Source organism: Achroia grisella, unplaced genomic scaffold (genome assembly GCF_030625045.1).
Source record: "Achroia grisella isolate CSIRO2021 unplaced genomic scaffold, CSIRO_AGI_Agris_v1 utg5286, whole genome shotgun sequence".
NCBI lineage: Eukaryota > Metazoa > Arthropoda > Insecta > Lepidoptera > Pyralidae > Achroia > Achroia grisella.
Genome location: NW_026712917.1, coordinates 25,001 through 30,639, shown reverse-complemented (window position 1 = coordinate 30,639; position 5,639 = coordinate 25,001). Strand labels below are relative to the sequence as shown.

Here is a 5,639-nt window from a genome sequence, read left to right as displayed (position 1 = left end):
CACGTTTCGACCGTCTCCCACAGCGAGATCGCGGATGCGGCAGCGGCGTTCAATCGTCTGCGGTCCTTATGATCAACATTTTTTGTAAATACTGCATAAACTCTCAGAAAATTCGAGTTAAGTTTGTTAGAAGATTCATACTACTAGGGTTGTTGTTGTTCCGACGACGCTTCCCTTTTCGAACTAGACCGAACATAAGATTGTCTTCGTGCGTCGTAAAAATTTAATTTTCTGCGACAAACGAATTTTCGACAGTCAAGTTTTGGCCCCCTACTGATGACACCGTCATGTACGGTTTCTGACGGAGGAGATCGTGCGAGGTCTTCACCTCGTCTTTCTTTTCGGAACGACCACCAGCAGGATTGTCTTCGGACGTCGTGAGAATTTAATTTTCGCAGCGACGAACGAATTTCGATAATCGGTGGAGCACGTTTCGACCGTCTCCCACAGCGAGATCGCGGATGCGGCATGGCGTTCAATCGTCTGCGGTCCTTATGCGATCAACATTTTTTAAAAATAATGCATAAACTCTCAGAAAATTCGAGTTAAGTTTGTTAGAAGATTCATACTACTAGGGTTGTTGTTGTTCCGACGACGCTTCCTTTTCGAACTAGACCGAACATAAGATTGTCTTCGTGCGTCGTAAAAATTTAATTTTCTGCGACAAACGAATTTTCGACAGTCGAGTTTTGGCCCCCTACTGATGACACCGTCATGTACGGTTTTCTGACGGAGGAGATCGTGCGAGGTTTTCACCTCGTCTTTCTTTTCGGAACGACCACCAGCAGGATTGTCTTTGGACGTCGTGAGAATTTAATTTTCGCAGCGACGAACGAATTTCGACAGTCGGTGGAGTACGTTTCGACCGTCTCCCACAGCGAGATCGCGGATGCGGCATGGCGTTCAATCGTCTGCGGTCCCTATGCGATCAACATTTTTTACAAGTTGTAGAGGGTGGCGCGATCGAGTTTTGCGACTTCATCGTTGCTGCACCCAACAACAATAAATAATGCATAAACTCTCAGATATCCGAGCGAGAATAAGTTTTCTACTCGTAACGTGTTCGAATTTCTACGGAAATTCTTACCGAAAAAGTATCGCTTTCAATGTAGCGAAGAGTTAAGTTTGTTAGAAAAATTTTTACAGGCCGAGGAAGTTTCGTTAAAAACGAATTTTCGACGCCGGTGTTTTGAACTCTCATGCGTGCGTGTGGCGTGGAAAAACAAAACATAACACGAAAAATGATAAATAATCATTATAAATAAAAATTTGTGAGCGGGACGGGTTCGACTTGATCGTCGTCTGCCGTACCGCGATGACACAAAATATGTGTGAGCGAAAGACACACAAAATCAAATCGATGACTACCATATCTCGGATGGGAAACGATTTTCAGATGGTAAGAGGCACGGTGGTTGCAAAATATCGTCGTCGTTTTCTCCTTCCCGATACTGCGTACGTCACGATAACTATGTATATATATATGGAAACCACAATATTCTGTTTTGTTTTTAACTGCGAAACGTAGCACAACGCAAAATGCACGAACGTGGCGTCACGACGGTCGCAAAGATCGTCCGTTTCGCTCGCACGTGACGATAGTTATCCTCGACCTACGGGTCGACGGACGAACTGTCGTGTGTACTACGATACACGCACAGTTCCCTGGTTGATCCTGCCAGTAGTCATATGCTTGTCTCAAAGATTAAGCCATGCATGTCTCAGTACAAGCCGAATTAAGGTGAAACCGCGAAAGGCTCATTAAATCAGTTATGGTTCCTTAGATGGTACAATCCTACTTGGATAACTGTGGTAATTCTAGAGCTAATACATGCAAACAGAGCTCCGACCGGAGACGGAAGGAGCGCTTTTATTAGATCAAAACCAATCGGTGGCGGTCTCCGTCATCGTCCAACTTGGTGACTCTGAATAACTTCGAGCTGATCGCACGGTCTAGCACCGGCGACGCATCTTTCAAATGTCTGCCTTATCAACTGTCGATGGTAGGTTCTGCGCCTACCATGGTTGTAACGGGTAACGGGGAATCAGGGTTCGATTCCGGAGAGGGAGCCTGAGAAACGGCTACCACATCCAAGGAAGGCAGCAGGCGCGCAAATTACCCACTCCCGGCACGGGGAGGTAGTGACGAAAAATAACGATACGGGACTCATCCGAGGCCCCGTAATTGGAATGAGTACACTTTAAACCCTTTAACGAGGATCCATTGGAGGGCAAGTCTGGTGCCAGCAGCCGCGGTAATTCCAGCTCCAATAGCGTATATTAAAGTTGTTGCAGTTAAAAAGCTCGTAGTCGAATCTGTGTCCCGCGCCGCCGGTTCATCGTTCGCGGTGTCAACTGGCGTGCCGCGGGACGTCCTGCCGGTGGGCTTAGCCCGCGAGGGCGGCCCAACTCAATCCCGCCGCGGTGCTCTTCATTGAGTGTCGAGGTGGGCCGGCACGTTTACTTTGAACAAATTAGAGTGCTTAAAGCAGGCAGCAGCCGCCTGAATACCGAGTGCATGGAATAATGGAATAGGACCTCGGTTCTATTTTGTTGGTTTTCGGAACCCCGAGGTAATGATTAAGAGGGACAGACGGGGGCATTCGTATTGCGACGTTAGAGGTGAAATTCTTGGATCGTCGCAAGACGGACAGAAGCGAAAGCATTTGCCAAAAATGTTTTCATTGATCAAGAACGAAAGTTAGAGGTTCGAAGGCGATCAGATACCGCCCTAGTTCTAACCATAAACGATGCCAGCTAGCGATCCGCCGACGTTCCTCCGATGACTCGGCGGGCAGCTTCCGGGAAACCAAAGATTTTGGACTCCGGGGGGAGTATGGTTGCAAAGCTGAAACTTAAAGGAATTGACGGAAGGGCACCACCAGGAGTGGAGCCTGCGGCTTAATTTGACTCAACACGGGGAAACTCACCAGGTCCAGACACAATAAGGATTGACAGATTGAGAGCTCTTTCTTGATTTTGTGGGTGGTGGTGCATGGCCGTTCTTAGTTGGTGGAGTGATTTGTCTGCTTAATTGCGATAACGAACGAGACTCTAGCCTGCTAAATAGGCGTATTTCGACATCCCAAAGGCCCGCCGGCCCCGGGTTCGCCCGGTGGTCGCGCGCGGTTTTTACTGTCGGCGTACAAACAATTCTTCTTAGAGGGACAGGCGGCTTCTAGCCGCACGAGATTGAGCAATAACAGGTCTGTGATGCCCTTAGACGTTCTGGGCCGCACGCGCGCTACACTGAAGGAATCAGCGTGTCCTCCCTGGCCGAAAGGTCCGGGTAACCCGCTGAACCTCCTTCGTGCTAGGGATTGGGGCTTGCAATTCTTCCCCATGAACGAGGAATTCCCAGTAAGCGCGAGTCATAAGCTCGCGTTGATTACGTCCCTGCCCTTTGTACACACCGCCCGTCGCTACTACCGATTGAATGATTTAGTGAGGTCTTCGGACCGGTACGCGGTGGCGTTTCGGCGTCGCCGATGTTGCTGGAAAGATGACCAAACTTGGTCATTTAGAGGAACTAAAAGTCGTAACAAGGTTTCCGTAGGTGAACCTGCGGAAGGATCATTAACGAGAGTAGTGTCCATTTTCACGAATGGCAACACGAAATTGTAAGCATTTGTCTGACATGATTGATATATATATTATAAGGACGACATCCGTGTCGTTCCTTATTTTTGAACTTTTGAAAGTCTAGACGGAGCCGACGGCACGTCAGCCCTTAGCGGTGCTGTCGCACGTTCTCGGGGGATAGACCCTCGTTGACGCCGCTAGACTACGATGCGCGCACATTGAAATATTTTTTTCGTGTGCGTGTGCAGGATCGCAGTTCGTTTCGGTGCAATACAACGCCCGGACGGCTCCGCAGTGCCGGCTCTTGCGCCTATCCGACATCTCGGAGAAACGCTCGAGTAGACGGTGTTCGGGTACCTAGATCCCCGTCCTCGGTGACGAAATATTGATCGTAACTGTCGTCCGTCGATCGTTTCCGTAGTATCACCGTTCCACAAAATATTGTCCGTCGATCGTCGTCGGCGGGTGTCCCCGCGCCCGTCTCGATGGCGACTTCGTTGATGGTAATCGTGTGTTCGGTGATCAGGCAGGCTATGATCGCACGTTGATGGCAACGGTCGAAATGACAAGAGATCGTAACTGTCGTCCGTCGACCGTCTCCAGTAGATTTTTTTCGTTCCGATATCGTCCGTCGTTGTCGTCTATTTGATGACTTCGTTCGTTGATGGTAAGCGTACGGTTATTATCAGGAGATGAGATCACGTTGATGGCAACGGTCGAAAAGTCCGTCATCGCAGGTTTCGGAGGGGATCGCAGGTGTCGGGTTCGGACCGGAGGAACACATGAGCGGTTTGACGTTTCGTTCCTCGCCAGGATTCGACCTCGGCACTCGTGGGTTTTAAATGATTTTCGCCCGGCTGACGGGGTGGCGTTCAGTGCCCCGGCGACAGATTCTGGAAAAACGTCGACCGACGTTCCTAGGACGCTGTTTTCAGACTGCTGATGTATTCACGCGTACCATGATTTGAACTATTTTTGAACTTTACGTGGTCGTGGATCTCTCGGTCTTTAACGATGTCCGTTTTTAAGGGAACGATCGCGATCGGCTCTTTTCGAAAAATGTTGTGCGTACGACATATTAGACGCAAGTAGGACCGTGTCCTCAGGATCTCGATGCGAGGTCGTGTACCCGTCGTGCCTCGTTTTCAGAGTCAACACGACGAACCGACCGATTCGCGTCTCCTGTCGGGATCTCGATGCGTGGTGTCTAGGACCGTCGTGTTTAGTATTCTTTATCGATCGATCACACCTGACGTTATCCTCTCTCGCTCATTTTACGGGCAAGATCTCGAGGGTAGACGGTGAGATGCGATGTCAGAGGAGAAGAACACCACGGCGAACAGACCGGTTCGCGCGTCTCCCGCCGGTTCGAAAGCTCCTTTCGAAAATTTATACGAAACGCAAGTAGGACCGTGTCCTCAGGATCTCGATGCGAGGTCGTGTACCCGTCGTGCCTCGTTTTCAGAGTCAACACGACGAACCGACCGATTCGCGTCTCCTGTCGGGATCTCGATGCGTGGTGTCTAGGACCGTCGTGTTTAGTATTCTTTATCGATCGATCACACCTGACGTTATCCTCTCTCGCTCATTTTACGGGCGAGATCTCGAGGGTAGACGGTGAGATGCGATGTCAGAGGAGAAGAACACCACGGCGAACAGACCGGTTAGCGCGTCTCCCGCCGGTTTCGAAAACGTGATCGGTTGTTTTCGAAAGATGTTGTATGCGACAAACGAAACGCAAGTAGGACCGCGTCCTCAGGATCTCGATGCGAGGTCGTGTATCAGTCGTGTGTCTCGTTTTCTCCGTGTCGATCGCCCGACGTTATCCTCTCTCGCCATTTGAACGGCGAGATCTCGAGGGTAGACGGTGAGAGAACACGCTCAGAGGGGAAACAGAGTCAACACGACGAACCGACCGATTCGCGTCTCCTGTCGGGATCTCGATGCGTGGTGTCTAGGACCGTCGTGTTTAGTATTCTTTATCGATCGATCACACCTGACGTTATCCTCTCTCCCTCATTTTACGGGCGAGATCTCGAGGGTAGACGGTGAGATGC

At 50.0% G+C, this 5,639-nt stretch overlaps 1 non-coding gene across 1 annotated transcript; it reads left to right on the top strand.

Annotated features, from left to right (window-relative positions):
• Positions 1 to 1,662: 1,662 nt before the first annotated feature.
• Positions 1,663 to 3,579, top strand: LOC131847397 (small subunit ribosomal RNA). Its single transcript, XR_009357713.1, has one exon. It is a non-coding gene; the product is annotated as a small subunit ribosomal RNA (ribosomal RNA).
• Positions 3,580 to 5,639: the final 2,060 nt, after the last annotated feature.